The sequence below is a fragment of the Pipistrellus kuhlii genome, unplaced genomic scaffold (genome assembly GCF_014108245.1).
Source record: "Pipistrellus kuhlii isolate mPipKuh1 unplaced genomic scaffold, mPipKuh1.p scaffold_m20_p_1, whole genome shotgun sequence".
Classification (NCBI taxonomy): Eukaryota; Metazoa; Chordata; class Mammalia; order Chiroptera; family Vespertilionidae; genus Pipistrellus; species Pipistrellus kuhlii.
Genome location: NW_023425404.1, coordinates 66,166,030 through 66,185,998, shown reverse-complemented (window position 1 = coordinate 66,185,998; position 19,969 = coordinate 66,166,030). Strand labels below are relative to the sequence as shown.

Genomic DNA, 19,969 nt, shown 5'->3' with positions numbered 1-19,969 from the left:
TATTGATTTATCATTTTTTTTCTATTAATTTAGTTTTCATTTTATTAGTTGGGGATTTACTATCCTTTCATGTATATCTCCTAATTTTCTCAGCATACTTATATAGTAATCACTCAATTTTCTCAACATATCCAATAATTATGCATTAAATTAACTATTAAATATTGTTCTTCAGCTAAAAAGTGTATTTTTATTTTCTTCATTCTCCGACCACCCCCCTTCCCCAGAATTAGTAATGTTCTCCCTTTTATTTTCTTATATTTTATACACCTACTGTTTTTTTTTTCTTATAAGTTTCAACAGATCTGTTATATCCATATGAATAACTTTTTGAATGTGGTTTTAAACACTGTATCAATTGTCCTTTTTGTGTGGAGACCTTTTCATATGGCTGTTCTATAAGCTACATTGGTTGCTTTCTATGCTTAGTGCATTGTCAGTCATCTTGGGACATCCCCAGGCTGTTCTCCAGTGCTAGATTCTTTCTTAATTTATTATTTTGAGAGGGAGAGGGGGAGAAAAGGGAGAGAAAACAGAGAAAACATCAATTTGCTGATCCACTTATTTATGCATTTATATTTTCTTTTATGCATTTATTGTTTCTTTTACGCGCCCAGAGATGGAACTTGTAACCCTGAGGTATTGGGACAATGCTCTAACCCAGTGGTTGGCAAACTCATGAGTCTACAGAGCCAAATATCAACAGTACAATAATGGAAAATTACTTTGAGAGCCAAATATTTTAAACTTAAACTTCTAATGCCACATCTTCAAAATAGACTTGCCCAGGCCGTGGTATTTTGTGGAAGAGCCACACTCAAGGGGCCAGAGAGGCGCATGTGGCTCGTGAGCCGCAGTTTGCTGACCACAGCTCTAACCAATTGAGCAACCCAGCGAGGGCTACAGAGCTAAGTTATTTGTTTCCTGAATCTCATGCTCCTCTACCCCCTTGTTCTTTGTTCTTGAAGTATACTTTCCAGCTGCTTTCTGATAAAGGAGTCATAGAATTTTGCTTACTTGAAAATATCTTCATTCCATCCTTGCACCTAATTGAATATTAGCTTATGTATGTAACTGTGAGTTATAAAATAATCTATTTTAAAAATCTCATTCAAGAATCAATTAATCGAATGCATGAATAAGTGGAGCAACAAATCAATATTATTCTCTTTCTTCCCCCCCATCCCACCCTCTTCCCCTTTCTCTCTCTGTAAAATCGATTTTAAAAAAAATTATGAAGGTATTGCTCCCTTCACTTGTAATTTTCTGTTCTCAATATCTGGTCAGAAAGGGTATGTTTTGCTTTGTTCGTCCTCATTCTTGTCTTTTCTCTCCTTTTTTCATTTCTTTATACATTATTTACTAGGAGATTTTCTCGATGTTTTTTTTTTTCATTGAATATTTATTTCAGCTATTTAAAAAATTTCTCTGAAAGTTACTGTTCCTCTGTTCTGTTTTTTGACATAATACATTATTCTTATTTTGCGTCTGTAGTTATGTCTTTTGTCTGTGATAATGGTAAATATTTTTTTGTTTCTTTGTATGATACTTCCTTTGAGTACATTTTTCTGTTTGTTTATTTTGATTTTAGTCTTTCATGTTGGGGACTTTTCTGAAAATCTTGACTTAATGAAGTGATACAGATTTGGTTTGATTCTGTGTATTTGGGAGCGGGAATTGTTGCCTAGATGACTTTATTAGGGTCATCAAGCAAAGAGCCAAGAATTTCTCTTGTGAGATTCCAGAGTGTGGTTGTTAGGTTGATGCTGAGAGGAACCAGGCCAAATGAAATTAAAAGCTAAATTTATTGCTACATCTGCGAACAGAAAGGCTGAGACCACAATGGCAAGAGTGAGGGGAGCAGGATATTTATGTCTCCAGTGAAGGTCAGAGTAACTGTCAGACCAGGTGCACGTGGATGGAGAGGCCAGGTGTAGGCGCTCCACTGGAAACTTGGTGAGGTGATTTGCCAGAAACTGGAAGTCAGTAATTGTGTCTTGCAAACCTGTAATGGGAATAATAGGAAAACCACTGGGAGGGCTAGAGCCCTAAGTGGGGTGTGATGGGGTGTGGAGAAAGATAGAGAATATGCCTGACAGTGGTCTCTACATATCTGTTTTCTGGAGTCTTCAATGTTCCCCAGTGAGTTTTCAGATATTCTTTCTGGGAGGTTTACATCTGCCTGACAGCTTTTAAGAACCATTTGAGCTCCAACTAAGTTTTGCCTTTCCTTGGGTTCTACCTTTGTTGTGCTTGTAGTTCTGAGTCAGGAACCTCTTGGTTCAAGATATTCAACTCTGATTTTCTAGGGATAAAAGGAAAAAGGGCATGTGGAATGGCATTGTTCATTTTCTAAAACCTTCTCCTTGTCCTTTGGTTTTGTACCTTTTTGTGAACTTTGGAAAAGAGTATGCTCAGTCTTTCATACTTAACCACAATAACAATAATATTAATAATAGTAACAATAATAAGAAATAGCATTTTTGAGGTCCTTTTCTATGTGTTAGCCTTGTTCTAAATGTTTTAATATTTATATTTCCACCTCAACATTAAACAAATCCAATTAAAAAGACACGATTGTCCTCATTTTGCAGGCCAGGAAACAAAATGATAAGTAATTTGTCTAATATCACCTGACTAGTAAATGGTAGAAAGACTTGAATCTGAGAACTTACTTCTAGAATGAGAGGTTGGTACTTTATCTTTGCAGACCAGAAGTCTACAAAACTTCATTATGCTGAGTTAATTAAATGAGCATATATCTTAAAAATGACTTTAAATAAGGCAAGTCACTAGATTTTCATAGAACTGAATGAAAAGAAAATCTGATAGCTTAGAAATATGCTGTAGTACACACACACACAACTTATTTAGAGAAGAATAATTTTTCTAATATAAAATTTTAATACAAACTATTAATTACCACTTATCACCATTCCTCTAAGCAATTTATTTTTAAATGGCATCCCCTGTCTGAAATAGGACACAATGTTCTAAACTCTAGGGATAATTAAAAGCGGAGGACTAATGAGTTGATCCTATTCAAATGTTTTGTTTCATATCTTTTAATTCTTGTTTGTAAGATTTAAAGTTATAAATAAACAAAACTTTATTTTTTAAAAATGTTATAGTCAAGCAGTTGAAATTTAAAGTAAACTCAACTATCAGTTAAGAATAATTTTTGTTTACTACATTTAATTTTTCTTTTATGCTAATATAACAGCAGCAGTGGTAATAATAACAATAACTAGTAGTTGATGCACCTTACTCTGAGTCAGGGACAATTATAACTGTGAGTTCCACATAGTAACTGAATTAGTTCACACAGTAATCCCGCGAGTAATATGGCATAGGAGATTAAGTGATTTGCCAAAAACAAGTATGTATGTGTGATATGTATATATATGCATGTCAGTGTACATATTTGTGAATTTATACACATATTAATGGTATATACTTATAGATATATTCTACCTCCTATCTAATAAAGAGGAAATATGCTAATTGACCCTCACACTGTCCCAAAAAATGCACACTCACAGCCAATAAGGATGGAATATGCTAATTAAATCCCCCCCCTTCAAAGATAGTGGTGCCCACAGCTAATAAAGAGGCAATACACTAACTTATAATTTCTATACAATTAGAGGCACATATGGGATTTGCTCAAAGTCTGACCCCAAAGTCTGTCTTCATAACTTCCATGTTATAAACTAATAGAATCTTTTAGTATAAGCAACTACTAGGAGTTACCAAATATTAAAAATTAGAAAGATCTCAAAATTATATAATTTTATCCTTTAATCTAATTTTTCTGAGTAGGGAAGACTGATGTTACCTTATTTTTATCTCCGAAAAGCCTCAGAAAGTTATAGAACACAGTTTTGTTTCATAACCTCTGCCCTGTGTGTCTCTACCTGGCATAGACATCAAATTTATTTTTCCTTAAGCAATAAATTGTTTATATTACTAAGTTATCACAATAAATAATTTCAGTGTCATTTCTATTAATTGTGTTCAAGACATTATAACATCTTTTATTTTATTAAATTATTTAAGAATATGTATTATTAAATATGATAAATTATATTATAGACACATAAGGAGTTCTGAGAAATTCATGTACATTTTTTGGTATCCTTAAAGTAGGAAGATAGTCTGGTAAAGTGTATACTTATTTTTAGTGTCATTACAAAATTAAATTTGATATGTAATTTCTTTTGACTATCATTCATGGATATTTAGGTTAGAAAATGTCAACAGTAGTTGATACTAAGAGACTCTCCAATATAAACCTGGCCACATCATATAAAAATGACATTTAAATTTACAATTGTCTAGACTAGGGGTGTCGAACTCAATCAGAGAAGGGGCCAAAATCTAAAATCCAGCCTAAATCGTGGGCCTAATGGTTTACTGAACAGTCATAAACTGTCATTGTGATGGAAATGCAGTGGAGTGCAGTGATGACAGCGCGGTGCGGGCCACATTGCAAGGCCTGGCGGGACGGATTTGGCCCGAGGGCCTTGTGTTTGACACATGTGGTCTAGACATTGAATATTCTTCCCAGACTTATAGTAGAAAATAGAGAGTATTTGATATATGATGAGGGCAAAAATAAATTCTACATTGTTGGATTCCAAATCAAAGTTTATCTGATTAATTATGTTCCTTAACATAACTACCAGGATATATTATATTTTTTAAAATTGGGTTTTTTTTTAAGAAAAGATGTATTAGCATCATTAACATTACTGAGATTACTGAGGAATACTAGAAAATAAATTGGAGTATGACTAGATCTACATACTGTAGAAAAATAATTTTTTTAACTTCAAAGGGTAGAAAACTCATTCTCTCTGGTGAAAACTCATTTTATAGTTAATTTCAAATTCCCTTGTCTTTTTAAATTTTCTATTCCATCTAAGTAAGAGACTTAATATTTAAGCAGGGAGAGAAAACTTACCCTTGAGTTATTTTAGTCAAAACTTTTATATTGCAATATGGTGATCAATATTACCTAGTTTCATTCTAATATCAGGTAGGCTAGGGAATTTTAGACTAGTTAAAGTAAGTATAGCATGAATATTTAAAAAAAAATATAATCTCAAACTCTTGATACTGTTATATTTTTTGCATTTATCTGGGTTTCTGAAATTAAAATAGCACATTGTTAAACTAAAATGTCTTGGCCTATTTAAACCGTTTGCCAGTTATAACTTTTCTATATATAGATTACAATTTTATTGAGTATTAGAGCATGAATTGCTTTTATAAATATATAGCTTAATGTGAACTATAATCCTAGAAACTGGAAATGTTACTTGTGTGTGATGAAAGCAAGTTTTGGTGGCTATATGTTTAGATTTGCGTCTTATTTTTGAATATATAAAATGCTTATTATGCTTCTTCACTGTGTTCCATTTCACTGCAAGTAGTCTGGAAAAGAAGCCTCAAATTGGAAAAAAAAAAAAATGGGTAAGACTGTATAAAACAATAGTTTTGCAAAATAATATCAATGGAAAGACAAGGAACACAAAAACTTCTACCTTGATAAACTCATTTCCATATCAGCCGATGTGACTGTGTACCATCATTTCTCTAACTGCATTGTACTCAAGTAACCATAATTTAAATCATATATAATATATCTTTTCCATAATTTACAGTCATGACTATTGCTGAAAAATTGTATGTTCAGCATTTGTATTTAAATTTTGAGAGCCTATTTTTATTTTCATGTAATTACCCTAAACCTTTTATTTCTTGTCATTCTTAATACAAAAAATAACAGGCTTTAATTTTTAGAGCTGTTTTAGTCTTACAGAAAAATTTAGTAGAAAGTCTAGGAAGTTGCCATAGACCCTTATTTGCCCCTTTTCTGCCTCCCACCACACAGCTTCTCCTACTGTTAACATTTTGTGTTGGTGTGATACAGTTGCTGCAGTTGATGAGCCAATATTGACATGTTGTTATTAACTGAAGTCCATAGTTTACATTATTATAGAATTCACTCTTTTTATTTTTACAAATATATAATGACAGACCAGTTTTACTGCCTCAAATACCCAACCTTTTCCCACCTATTCATTCCTCCTACCTCCTTATGAATCTCTGGCCACCACTGATATTTTTACTTTTCCTATAGTTTTGCCTTTTCCAGAATGTCATGTACTTGCAGTATGAAGCCTTTTCAGACTGACATTTTCATTTTGCAATATGCATTTAAGGTTCCTTTAAGTCTTTTTATGGCATGATAGCACATATATTTTTATCACTGAATAATATTCCATAATGTCAACATAACATAGTCTGTTTATTAGTTCGCCTGTTGATGGACACCTAGGATGCTTCCAATTTTTGGCAATTATGAATAAAACTGCTATAAACATTGTGTATAAGCTTTTGTTTGGACAAAAGTTTTCAGCTCATTTGGGTAAATACCAAGGAATGTGGTTGCGGAATCACATGGTAAGAGTATGTTTACTTTGAAAGAAACTGCCACTTGTTTCCCAAAGGGGCTGCACCCATTTTTGCATTCCCACTAACAATAAATGAGAGTTCCAGTTGCTGCACATCTTATCTGTATTTGGGGTTGTCAGTGTTTTTAATTTTGGCCATTCTAATAGTTGCATAATTATATCTCGTTCTTTAAATGTGCAGTTAAATAGATTGAATTATGTCAGTTTCATATGTTGAAATCCTAATTCCCAGTACCTCAGTTTGTGACTTTATTTGGAGATAGAGTCCTTACAGAGTTAATCAATTTAAGATGGGATCATTACAGTGGGTCCTAATCCAATGTGACTGGTGTCTTTATAAAAAGGGAAATTTGGACACAGAGAAATGCATACAGGGAGAATGCCTGGGAATGTGAAGATTGCCAAGAATTGAGGCCTGGAATCTGATCCTTCCCTCAGAGTCCTCAGAAGGAACCAAACCTGCCAACACCTTGATTTCAGATTTTTAGCCTCCAAAACTGTGAGATAATTTCTGTTGTTTATTCCATCCAATTTATGGTTCTTTGTTGTTGCCTGCCCTAAAAAGCACACACAAAACTAATACACTTTTCATGTGACTTCAGCATCTTTTCATATGCTTAGATGTCAAAAGTTGCATTTTTTGGTGTCTGATCAGATCTTTGACCCATTTTTTAAACTGTATTGTTTGTTTTCTAATTGTTGAATTTTAAGAGTTCTTTGTATATTTGGGTTACTAACCCTTTATCAGATATGTGTTTTGCAAATGTTTTCCTCCCCATCATGGTTTGTTTTTTCATTCTCTTAACAATGTTATTTGTAGAGCAGAAGTTTTTAATTTTATTGAAATCTAGTGATCATTTTTTTTCTTACATGAATTATGCTTTTAATGTTATACCTAAAAAGTCATTGTCAATCCCAATGTTACCTAGATTTTTTTTTTTATTTTTTTATTCTCGGAGTCTTATACTTTTCTTTGTCTTTAATCTCTTTGAGCTAATTCTTATGAATGGTTTATTGTCTGCATCTAGATTTATTTTTTATTTTATTGCATGTGGATGTCCAGTTGTGCCAGCACCATTTGTTGAAAAGGCTGTTCTTCGATATTGAATTTTATTTGTTGTGTGTCAGAGATCAGTTGATTATATTTGTGTGTTTTTATTTTTGTACTATTCTCTTCCTACTTTGATTACTGTAACTTTATAATAAATGTTGAAGTCAGATGGGTTAGTCCTCCAACTTGGAGCTTGCCCTTCAATATTGTGTTGACAATTTGGCTAACATTATTTACTAACAGTGAACATGTATATTTGTATTACTTGAGTCCGTATGATTTTTCATACACTTAATAATTTATAACTAATATTCTTATATCGTATGAAAAAGTGGACCAGAAAAACTATAAATATAGAAACTGGTTTTATAATTTTGACTTCCTTTACTTTCTCTTTATTATGTTGTATCTCTGAGGACTGACTGATAAAGTATATGTTTAATATACATGGCATTATTTAGAATGATGAGTGATTATAAAGTGTAGAGGAACATTACATAAAGAATTATAACAAAAGTATAGGATGCTGTATTACCTAAAAATATGACAATTTAGCCTACAAAAGGAGTTTATTGTTTGTTCACAAACACAAAACGAGACACAAAAATGAAAAAAAACCATATTTTCACATGCATGGATCAATACCTGTGCGCACTGGTATGTTTGCAATCATGAGTTAAATAAAAAGACTGGCATAAAAAATATAACATTTTAACAGAGATAAGATTATGTACAACTTGGTCAGATAAAATACAGATACCTTAATTTATTTAAAAAAATATACTTGGTGCCAGCCAGCATGGTTCAGCGGTCGAGCCTATGAACTAGGAGTTCATGGTTTGATTCCGGTCAAGGCGTATGCCCAGGTTGCGGGCTCCATCCCCGGTAGGGAGTGTGCAGGAGGCAGCCGATCAATGATTTTTTTCTTCCTCTTCATTGATATTTCTCTCTCTCTTTCTCTCCCCCTTCCTCTCTGAAATAAATAATAAATAAATAAGCAAACAAGCAAATAAATAAATAATTTGTTTTAGAGAAGTCCCATCAAATATTAATTTAAATATCAAATTACTGGAAAGAGCATGATTCAGTTTAGGGACAAGTCCCAAGTTATTAACCTATGAATCCGAGCAGAGTTGTCTCTAAAATTGTTTTTAGATTATTCCAATATGAATATTGAAAGTGTTCTTTAAAACAAACCTGCTTTTTTTCCTTTTCTTTTTTTTTTTCTTTTTCTGCATTTTCCTTCCTTGGAGCCTATTGTGCATCAAGCTTCTAGTTTGGTATTTTATTTAGGGGATTTTATTTTTAACAACGTAGTGTTCTTCACAAATGTATAAAATTAATTATATTTGTTAGTATTTGTAATAAGACCTATTATTTGTAAATGTTCAGAATATTTTAGTAACTTTTATGCCAGGATAAGAATATAAGGAATTTCTTGTAACACAATCATTAGTTATCTAATTACCAGTTTTTAAAAATAAGAAATAACAATAGGATAATGCAGGCATTCAGCTAGATATTTGTAGAATGTTTTAGAGAAAGTCAAAAGCAACCATGGGATGGTTTTCTTTTTCTCCAATCTGACCTTTGCTAATCAAATCAATTTCTTTGTTTCTTTGCTCACCACAAGAAAACATTATACCTCCTTGGGCAGTTCAGAAGATACGTTCAATCTTACTTTAATCTCGTAAAGTCAGTTGAATCTGACTAGTTTGAATTTTATCCTCAGAGCCTAATTTAAAACTTAACTTTTCTGCTTCTCCTTGTGCGTGCCCTCCTAGGGCCTTGAAGTGTGGAAAGGAGTGGATCTAGTCATTCACTCTGCTAACTCCAGTGAACTAAGAGTGATCTGCTCTTTCATTTATATTTCAGTTTTCATCCTGGGTGTTGATGCCTAGAAGAGAAATGGAAAGGGGAAAAAGGCTCTCTTAAGTGACACTTTTGTTTGCTTTTTTCCTTCTGCTTTTCTATCTAAGACTGACTAGACCTCATGCCTTCGGTGGGGAAAGAAAGATAAATGCTAGATCTCTGATGCAACATATGTACAAACATTTTGCGGAGATAAGATATTTTTGAAAGGTTACACTTTTCTGTTCTGGCTTGTTTTTTCTACTCTTCCTCCGTTTTTACCTCTGTAGTATACCCATCACCTCTGGCTTTTGGGTCCCCATTGCCTGGAGGCTCAGGTCCAGCAGCTTTCATTCTCTCTGCCCCCTTTTCCAACTCCAAGTTATCTTTCCTTTTCCCTCAAATGGGCATGGGGAGGGGGAGTGAGCATGGGACAGTAAGCAAGTCTCAACACAAGCTGAGGTCCAGCTGAGAGATCAGATACCAGTCTTTCCTTCTTGATATTTTGGACCCATTCTTGCTTGATATAAACTCTTGGCAACAGCATTGTCCACCTACATTAAGTCAGTGCAGCAAACTCACATGATTGCCTCATTCACCTTGAAATAAAATTGGTCAATGTGGGGTAAAGAGGAACTGAGAAAGGTAAAAAGATGTTTAAGTTACTGAGTAGTTGGCTATCACTTGTTTAGGCTGTCTTCTGAATTAGTAATCTTGGTTGATTATAATTTGTTCTTAGTGATGGGTTCTAATTACCAATCCCTGGACAATGGGGAAAGTCCTGTTCAATATTCTTTTATGTAAATTTTACCATAGTCGTGCTAATACTTCCATTCTTGGTGTCTACCATCAATTTCACCATAATGGCTGATATCATACTTTTAAAAGATTAAATAAGTTATATCCACTCCCTCAGTTAAAATTCTGCAGTTTCTTTCTCTAAATCCCCTCCCCCCAAAAAAGACAAAACACCCCAAAGTCCTTATTATGGTCTGCAAAGCCCATTGTAATCTGACCCCATGTTAAAATTTTGATCACTTGTTTCTGATTCAGAGCTTTGCTCTTTCTATTCCACCTGTCTGCATTATTCTTACTCCAGGTAGCCTGTGGACTCATTCCACATTATTTGGAAATTATTTCATTCAAATAATGCAGTTTCCTTAGTTTTTCTCTGATTTCTTTGTTAAAATGGTATGTTTGTCACTATGATCCTATAACTGGGATGTTTTTTTTTTTATTTAGGTGTGAATCATTTTCATATATTATATTATACTAGAGGCCTGGTGCACTGTGGGGAGGGGTTGCCTGTCAGCCCAGCCTGTACCCTCTCCAATCTGGGACCTCTTGAGGAATGTCCAATTCCCAGTTTCAAGCCTAAACTGGCAGTCTGACATCCCTCTCACAATCCAGGACTGCTGGCTCCCAACTGCTCGCCTGCCTGCCTTTCTGATTGCCACTAACCTATTCTGCCTGCCAGCCTGATCACCCCCTAACCACTCTCCTCCCAGCCTGATTGATGCCTAACTGCTCCCCTGCCAGCCTGTTTGCCCTTAACTGCCCTTCCCTGCAGGCCTACTCACCCCTAACTGCCCTCCCATGCAGGCTTGGTCTCTCCCAACTGCCCTCCTCTGCCAGCCTGGTCACCCCCAACTGCCCACAACTGCCCTTCCCTGCCAGCCATCTTGTGGTGGTCATCTTGTGTCCTCATGGGGGCATCTATCTTTGACTACATGGGGGCAGCCATCTTGTGGGTTGGAGTGACCATCTATTTGCATATTACTCTTTTATTAGATAGGGCTAGAGGCCTACTGCATGAAATTCGTGCATGGATAGGGTCCCTAGCAGCTGCCTGCTGCCAGCTGGAGTCTCCCTTTCCCCGGCTGCAGGCTGGGGGCCTCCCTTCACACCAGCCTTGGCCTGGTGCCGCCCACTCACCTGTTCCATCATCCCATGATGGTCCTGCTCTCATCGGGGTCCATTGGGGCTGGTAGTGCCTCCACTGCCTATGGCTGCCAGCCCTGCATCACAGACACACCTGCCATGTTCTGTGCTGTCCCCTGGTGGTCAGCACACGTCCAACCCCAGTTCATCAAAATTCCACCTGTAGGGACAATTTGCATATTAGCCTTTTATTATATAGGAAATTTAGTAATTTACTTATCTGTCTTTTTCATTAGCTTCCAAAAGGTAAGTCATTGGCATATTTGTTCAGTCCTTTTTGCTCAGTGCCTAAAATGGGACCTGACCTAGTGGAGAAAATTGAGTAAATAAATGGACGAATGAATGAATGCTAGCTTCTGTACTCAGATTTTAGAAATAGCGTTGACTTATCCCACAATTTTTATTCTTTTAGTGTTTTATATAGTGTATATCTTTATTTCATTTTAATAAATATTTTATTATATTTAATTATATATTTCCATTGCTTTCATCCCAGTTGAACCACATCTCTAGTTCATTTTCCATGTTGCTGCTAAAGTGATTTTTGTAAAATGCTTATCAAAATGCCATCCTTTGAAATAAAATTTTCCTTCCCATAATTGGGCCTGTGTCTGCTGTCTTCCTCATTACCCCTGCATATACTCTATGTTCTACTAATATCCTTTTTATTGCAGTTATTCTGAATGCTTAATATGCTTCTCTTTTCTGTTCCTTCACTTAAAGCTTATTTCCTTTGTTCTTTACTGAAGTATATTTTAGTAATATGTGAATACATACAGTGTAACTGCTATCATGAGAAGACTACAAAAGATTCTTTACACTTGAAATGATTGGGAATTAACTATGTAGTTGCATTATATGATATTTCATGCATATTAGCAAATCTTCTATCTCTTCTCTGAGTATCGTTAATACTTGGTAATATTTCATTGGCCATTTTTTGAGGAGAATTTACAGGTCACCCCAACCTTGAAGAACACCTTATACTGTTTTATAATCCTGTTTATAATATTGTGTGTTCATCTTAGAGGCAAGGCTAGTCTATATGTTTTAATTCAAGGATTCTTTTTTAAACGATGTTATCTATGAATGTTTTTGTGTCTTTTACCTTCAGAAAACTAACCTGAAAAGTAGGGAACATGATTTATAAAAGTAAAAGTGTTACTTGTATAGCCTTTTCAGAAAATGTGATGCATTGATAGATGCTTCAAATTTAGTTTTGTTTGTTTGTGTGAATGAAAGGAGAGACAGGTAAAGGAAATTAAATTATTTTATATAAACAATTGAAGCAAGTGAAACAAATGCTTTATTTACCTGTACCTGTTCTGAGTAAGTGCAGCATCATACAAGGGATCAGTGGGCTTTTTGAGACATGTAGACTCTAGGAGTATGAAGCAATATTCTAAAATGTGTATTTAACATTTTGATATGTAAATAATGCAGAAATATATAGCTTATAAGACTGGTCTTTTTGAGAAGACACACTAAATAAATGTAGAAGATACAACTAAATAAAAGTAATATGAAGTTATGTAGCAGTAAACATAGATGGTACTCTATAAGGAAGTTTTGGTTGGTTGAGGTAGCTCTTTTGAACATTTATTAATATTACTGATAATAGGTTAATTATTGTACCATATAAGTTATTTCATTTAGTTGTTGGAGCATCCTTTTGTCTGTTACTCATTTTACATAAGAAGAAACACCCACTCAGAGTTAAATACTATAAGTGATTTCTGCTACTTATTCAATTGGGTGTCTTCATGTCACTTACCAGTAGCCTTTTGAGAATATGACAAAAACTTATGGCCCATTTTCTATAAAAATGTACTATGAACCTGATCAATATGTCTATATTTTTATATGCAATTTTGCAGAATTCCTGGGTTCCCTAAATTTCATTCATGGGCCCCACATTGGGAATCTATGATGTATGTCTTCTTTTAAAAAAGAGTCTAGGGCACTCTGTACTTTCTTTTACCATCTCTTGTTACTTAAATGAAATATTTATTTATTTTATTCCTTATTCTAGAAAGAATTCAAAGGAAGCTGAAATTGTCAGCTATCTTTGACTCCATTAAGTATGTGCCAAAATAAAATAAAGTTGTTATGGCAAGTGAGATTGAGAAAAGTTTGACATATAGGACACTTTTTAGTGGTCCAGTCTATTGGACTTTGCTTAGAGCACCCTCAATCTGTCAGGAACCTAAATGTGTTATTTTGAAGTAAGTAAACAGCTACCTCTTCAAAGTAGTATGAACATGGTGGCTGTGACCCTGAGAGAGAAGATTTGAAAGAAAGATAGTTTAGTGATTCAGAGATTTATTTTCAGAGAATAATTGGTGAATTTTACCTTCTGATTACATCAAAGATAAGTAGAAATGGCATTGTTGTTATAGTAAAAGTAAAATGTAATTATTTTCTGTATTAATGAACTAACTTTATCATAGACTAGGTTAACTCATTGTTTGGAAGGATGAAGACTGTATCTGGATTCTAATCCATTGTGATTTTTGAGAAGAGAAGTTGTCATTTTATAATGGGATTACTATAAAGCTTCATTATATGAAAAATAACCATTTCTAGTTTTTAGGATTAGTTATTTCATTGTGTGTTTTTCACATAAAGTAATTTAGAATTTCAGAATGTTTTTTCTTTTTTATATATTTAATGTTGCATATGCTGCAATTCTGATATAAAATAAGCTGAACAGGTTAAAGTATCTTATGTATACACTTACCAGATTTTAGGTAAATAATGATATAAATTTATATACAATGTTTAGGCTTAATTTCTCTGCACAGATGTTTTAACATTGACTTATAGTTATGTTATGAATTGAATAACTGTATTTCTATTTTTCCCCCCTTCAATCATTCTTAACATTCAACGTCTAAATGAGTGGTAGCCCATCTGTGTAGGGCTGTTGTGATTGGATGATGTATTGTTTTGCAGTGGCACAGTTTTCAGACAGCCACTTTTGTTGTTAAATATTTTCATTTTCTATAGTACTTTTCATCCCTGTATATACGTACAGGAATCACTTCACCCACCACCGAATTGCAGCCACTTCTGAGGTGGAACGCAGCAACTGTTTAACAGCGCACTTTCCCCTAGGTGCTGACAGCTGCAGAAGAAATTGTACATGGCCCCGTACAGAAGGTATTTCTCCACTGTGCCATCTGCAGAGTGACACTGACTAGGAGTACTACATAGACTGTAAGTTTTTTGTGTACCCACTCCAGACTGGAAAACCCAATAAGAGAGAATAGCAAATAACTGGGAAGCATCATTTGAAAATGTATTGAGGTCAGTTAAACTTAGTGCTGCTCTCCTGGCTCTAAAGTTTATGCTGAGGTCATTTAATTTGTGATTGGAACTGAACTAAATAATAAACAAATGGATGCACTCCTTGGATATTGTTTTATTCTAGAAGCAAATGAAACTCAAAAATGTTTTTCTAAGTATTACACCTCTGTTGAAACTTAGAAGAATCCGTTTGTTTTTTAAATATTTTCAAAAAACCAAACCCATATTATATGAGGTTAGAGCTGTGTTCTTAAAGTAGCAAATCAATGTATAATTCAACAGGAACATCCTAATTAACTTTGCTTGCTGTGTTTTATGTCTTAGTTTTTTAATACTTTTAGTCTTTGGTGAAATTTTTGCTACAAAAATTTGAACCCAGTTTTTCTTTTCATTCTTTGTTTTAGAAACCTCAATTTTGAATTTATTTTTTTTTTAACATATTGAAACAAAGTTTGGGAGAGAAGAAATAGTAAATATTTGAACTTCCTCTTACTGTATTTCAGTTTCTTCTATTCAAGTATTTAATGATTTCCTTTTTTCCTTTGTAAAAGCAACTTTATAATAGTGCTATCTTTAGTAATAGTGTGGCGTGTTCATGCCCTAAAGGATAGGAAAGTAACATTAGAAAGTGCTGTCTCTTGTTAAATAATATGATATGGATTGTTATATTCTTTTGCCTTGTTTAGTCAATAGTATAATGTACTAGTTATTGTTTTTTTAAATTAATATTTGTGTATCCACAGACATTTCTATGACAAGAAATCAGGGTCTTAGTATTTACAGTCTTAGTCATATGAAATAGTATAATTTGTTTTAGCTGATTTAAATTATATGTCGTAAGTTAAATGATATTTGTATATATTTCTATACCTATAGATTCCCAATGAAAGCAGATAAAAACCTCTCTGGGCCACAGTTTACGTACTTGTAAAATGAGGTGGGTGGAAGAAATTATTTTCTAGAGACCCTTTCTTTAAGTGTTTTCTGTTCAATTCAGGGGTATAATTCTATGTGTGTTTGGAATTGTACTTTACATTATGTAACCAAGATATTTTGGTTTAAGTGCTTCTGTTGAGTTAGAATATTATTTGCATTGATTAAATGATAAGTGATAGATTTTTGGAGTCAAAAGAAGAGATCTGACTTTCTACAAAGATTTTCCACTATTTCTAATTTTGTGGTGGCGTCCCCACTCTTTTGATTATTTTTTTTAGATTAAATAAAGTACAGTTCTCAATATGTTGTTTATCATAGAAGCATCAGATAAATTAGAAAAACTAGCCTCTATTTATACTCAGAGTAGAATGTACTTAAATAATACCAAAAAATATTAATGAGTTTTCTCCCTTGCAAAGACTTAATACTTCATTCAATAGTAAAAACACTAAACAAGTAAACTTAGTATTTGAAAGAATGTAATTTAGATATAATATAGTGTACCTATGTATCTTGAGCAAGAGGACATTTTATGAATCAAATATAAAATATTTAATTTTCTATAATCGGTTCCTTTGCATTTTCTGCAGAGCAATTTTAATATTGCTAAATTCCATTCATCTTATTAACCAAAGTAATCACACTTATCAGAATATACCATTGTTTTTTAATATTTTTGCTGAAAAGATACAAACTCTGCCTATTGTACATATCTGAGTATATATTTTTCAATTATTCAAGGTATTTAATTATTATACATTAGACCTCCTGTGGATGATGTAAATTTCGCAACTAATTAGATTCCATTTTTAACCATATGAATCTTCCACTTTTATATACTTCCAGTGTATATTATTCAGAAAAGGGAGTTAGATGGAAATTTTTATTTTAATGGAATATACTGGTATATTATTTGAATTTAATATACATGTACTATTTGTTTACGCCAAAATAAAGGGGGAAATGTTGGTTTTTATTTAAATTGTATGTTTGGAACATTTACATATTTTATTTAGAAATTATCTCCATTGTATAAAATATAGAAACCTAATACCTTCATTAGATTATTTTTTAAGGGAAGGCTCTTCATCTTATTCTGAAGGATCATAATCAGGCTTATAATAAACTTATTTTACTTATAATTTTGGAATTCAGAAATAAATATAAATTGAAGAGTAATTAAATCTTAATTAAATGGAAAAAATAAGCAAATGCATACATGGTTATATAAATTTTAAATATTTAATGATCTGTACTTTGATCTCTATATAATGTTTTGACAATTTCTAACTTCCAGTTATAGGCTTTAAAAAGAATTATTTGGAAATTATAGTGGATGTGATGAGAAAATAAAAATACATAATGATATATTTTGAGTATAGATTTTATATAATTTACACTAATTTTAAAGAACATACATTTTTAAATGGATATTCTTAAATTCTCAGATATTCTCAGTTTTACAAAATATATAATCTGTTTTTTTAAATTAGGGGCATATTTTTATATTTATCCCAATAATATTTTTAAAATTGTCTCATCAAATTTGTGTGAATAAATTCTTATGATTTTATAAGGATATGAAAATTTTCAGGTGTTTTATTGTGAATAATAGGCAGATGATTTTGCAGTTTAACACTAGATGGACAGTTCTTTTTATACTAAATTGTTTATATTTGAGTAACCTTTCTTAAATTTAGGATTCAGGCATTATTTTTTATAATTCAAAATATAAACTAATTCCATAGAACTATATGTGCAGTTTGAATTTATATATTTTAGAAATAAATGTGAAAAGGTTTTTGCCTTCCAGATAACGTCAGGCAGATATATGGAGGTAAAATACTCATATAATAAGTTCAATTTTTGCTAATTTTATCTTTTATAGCAGTTAATTCCTGCCTGTATTTATGCATTCTGCAGTTATTTATCAATATAAATTGAATTAGTTGAAAATTGTAAATGTATGTTTGCATCAAGAACTTTTGATGCTACAAATCTTTTTTATCTTTAATTCTGAATTAATAAGCATTATTACTTTAAAATTTACCTTTAATGCTGAAATTTCTCTGTGTTATGGGTAAAGTAAGTATGTGTGTGCATTTGTGTGTATGTCATCTTCCTAATGTATTTTCTGGTTTAGAATCCTGGCTGCCTCTCTGTAGCTGTTTAATTAAGTGTAAATATTTCACAACTTTAAGGGTTTTTCTTATCTGTTAATTGTGAATTATTGCACCTACCTCACAGGGTTGTTGTGAGGAAAAAAAAAACAAAAAACAAAACAATGTGAAAGAATACTTAGTTGATACCAGTATGCTAATATATGAAAAATTAGTACTATCCTTGTGATAAAAATCCGAATTTCCTGTTTTGACAAGTAATCTAGCTCCTCCGTATGTCCTCATCTTCATTTCATTTCTTTCCTTGCAAACCTGCATTGGTTGAAACTAAACTTGTTGCAGTTTCCAGAATATGTTATGCTTTCTTTGGGCCTTTGTCTTCCTTCAGCTCTTACACACCCTGGGGTGCTGTCGTCTGTATAACTCAACCTCTTCCCTCAGGTTTCACTTTAGATTTCTTCTTAATTAAAGATTTCCTATGCCTTCTTCTCCATTATCCTTTTGTTAGATTGCCCTTCTGTTTAATCCTGTTGTGTTTGCTTACTCCTATTCTAGTAGCTAGCACATGCAGTGTAACTGCCTTTGCCTGTGTCTGTAAATTTGTTGAGGGTAGAGTCTGCCTTTAACTTCTTTTCCCCAGAACTTACCAGAGTTCACACAACTCAGAAAATGAATTAATATTTTATAAAGAGATGTAGGTTCCCCCTAAATGAACTGAAGACATATAATTATATAATTAGTACTCTTTTTAAAATAACTTTAATTCTCCTATATTTATAGAATAGATTTCAAACTCAATAATCATAGCAAAATTATGGCTTTGTAATCAGACTGCTTTGCCCACCAGTTACTACTCTTATTGGATTTGTTAAACAAGATGAGCTCACTAGTATGCAAGCAGAAATTCACTTTATTATTTCCTGTCACTTGTACCTGAAATACCAATCTAAATATTATTTTCTGCTCTTTGATAAAAGCTATTCAAGTGTCTTTATCTTTTCTGGATTCCTTGTCTTACTTGTCTGGGTTTATCAAAGACTCCCACTGTTTGGGGATAACCCACTTGTAATTCCTTGATGTAGTGGTTACTAGGTCTTCTTTTGATTATCCTCCTTAGTCTCTAACTCTCTGGTCTACCTCCAGCCTCTTTCTTCTGGGGTTATCTTGTTCCTTTTGTTGTCCTCTGAGTAGAGTTCTCTTTAAAATGACTTAGTGCTGTTTCCCCCCTAGGGGTCCTTATCTGTCCCATGAGAAAATAACTCCACAAACTCTAGAGTGGAACTTTTGGCTATTTCTAAGGTGGCAGCCTAGAGTGAGGTCATCTTGCCGCCTTGTCTTTAGATTTTCTTCAGGCTAAATCCAGTTCCTGTTCCATTCCTTTAGTGCCTTGTATTATGAAAAACAAAGGCCAAATTCTGAGTGAATCACTACTCTATTTCTTCCTCACACAAACTATAAGTTTTCTTTCTCCAATATATGCTTACATTTTTTAAATTTTTATTTGAATGATAGACTAAAGCAGTGGTCGGCAAACTCATTAGTCTATAAAGCCAAATATTAACAGTACAATGATTTAAGTTTCTTTTGAGAGCCATATTTTTTAAACTTAAACTTCTTCTAATGCCATTTCTTCAAAATAGACTAGCCCAGGCCATGGTATTTTGTGGAAGAGCCACACTCAAGGAGCCAAAGAGCCGCATGTGGCTTGTGAGCCGAGGTTTGCCGACCACTGGACTAAAGGATGCCTGACCCAGTCTTTCTAAGTTACATATGTGATCTTTCACCTGAATTCTAGTACTTGGATGATTGTTCTCAGCACTGGGTCCTTGTGTAAAACTAAGACAAAGAAAAGTTCCCATTTTAACAATCCCTGTTAATATCCACTGAACACTGAGGCCACCAGGGTCATCTTGCATTTTTTGAATTTCTATGAGTGTTCATCCATTTCTGCTTTCCATGCTGTGTCTTGATGCTGTTCTGGGAATGTGGAATGTCCTTGCTATATTTTCCTTCTAACGAATCCTATCCAATCTTTGGTGCTCAATTTAGGTAAATCCTTTATGGGTTTAGCTGTTAGAATAAATACTTCTTTCTACTGTGTTCTGTGTTCTAATACTGTACTTTTTAGAAGTGTTATTGTATAATCTACAAGTATGTCTGTCTCCCTGACTAGATTGTGAGCATTTTTGAGACAGCCACTGACTTATTTACTGGTGAATCCCCCTTACTGCGAGTCTCTGTTGTGTGTTCAGAGCATTATTTGCTGAATTAATGACTCT

At 33.3% G+C, this 19,969-nt stretch overlaps 1 protein-coding gene across 6 annotated transcripts in view; it reads left to right on the top strand.

Annotated features, from left to right (window-relative positions):
* The window catches only part of NOVA1 (NOVA alternative splicing regulator 1), a 137,158-nt gene that overhangs the window by 27,603 nt on the left and 89,586 nt on the right, over positions 1 to 19,969 (top strand). The window contains exons 2-3 of one of the 6 annotated variants that reach the window (XM_036450684.2): positions 14,443 to 14,544; positions 15,511 to 15,571. The exons of 4 other annotated variants lie outside the window; for them this stretch is intronic. The gene's annotated coding sequence lies outside the window, so the exon portion shown is untranslated. The remainder of the gene's footprint in view (positions 1 to 14,442; positions 14,545 to 15,510; positions 15,572 to 19,969) is intronic. One more of the 6 variants, XM_045585105.1, reaches the window with a different exon arrangement.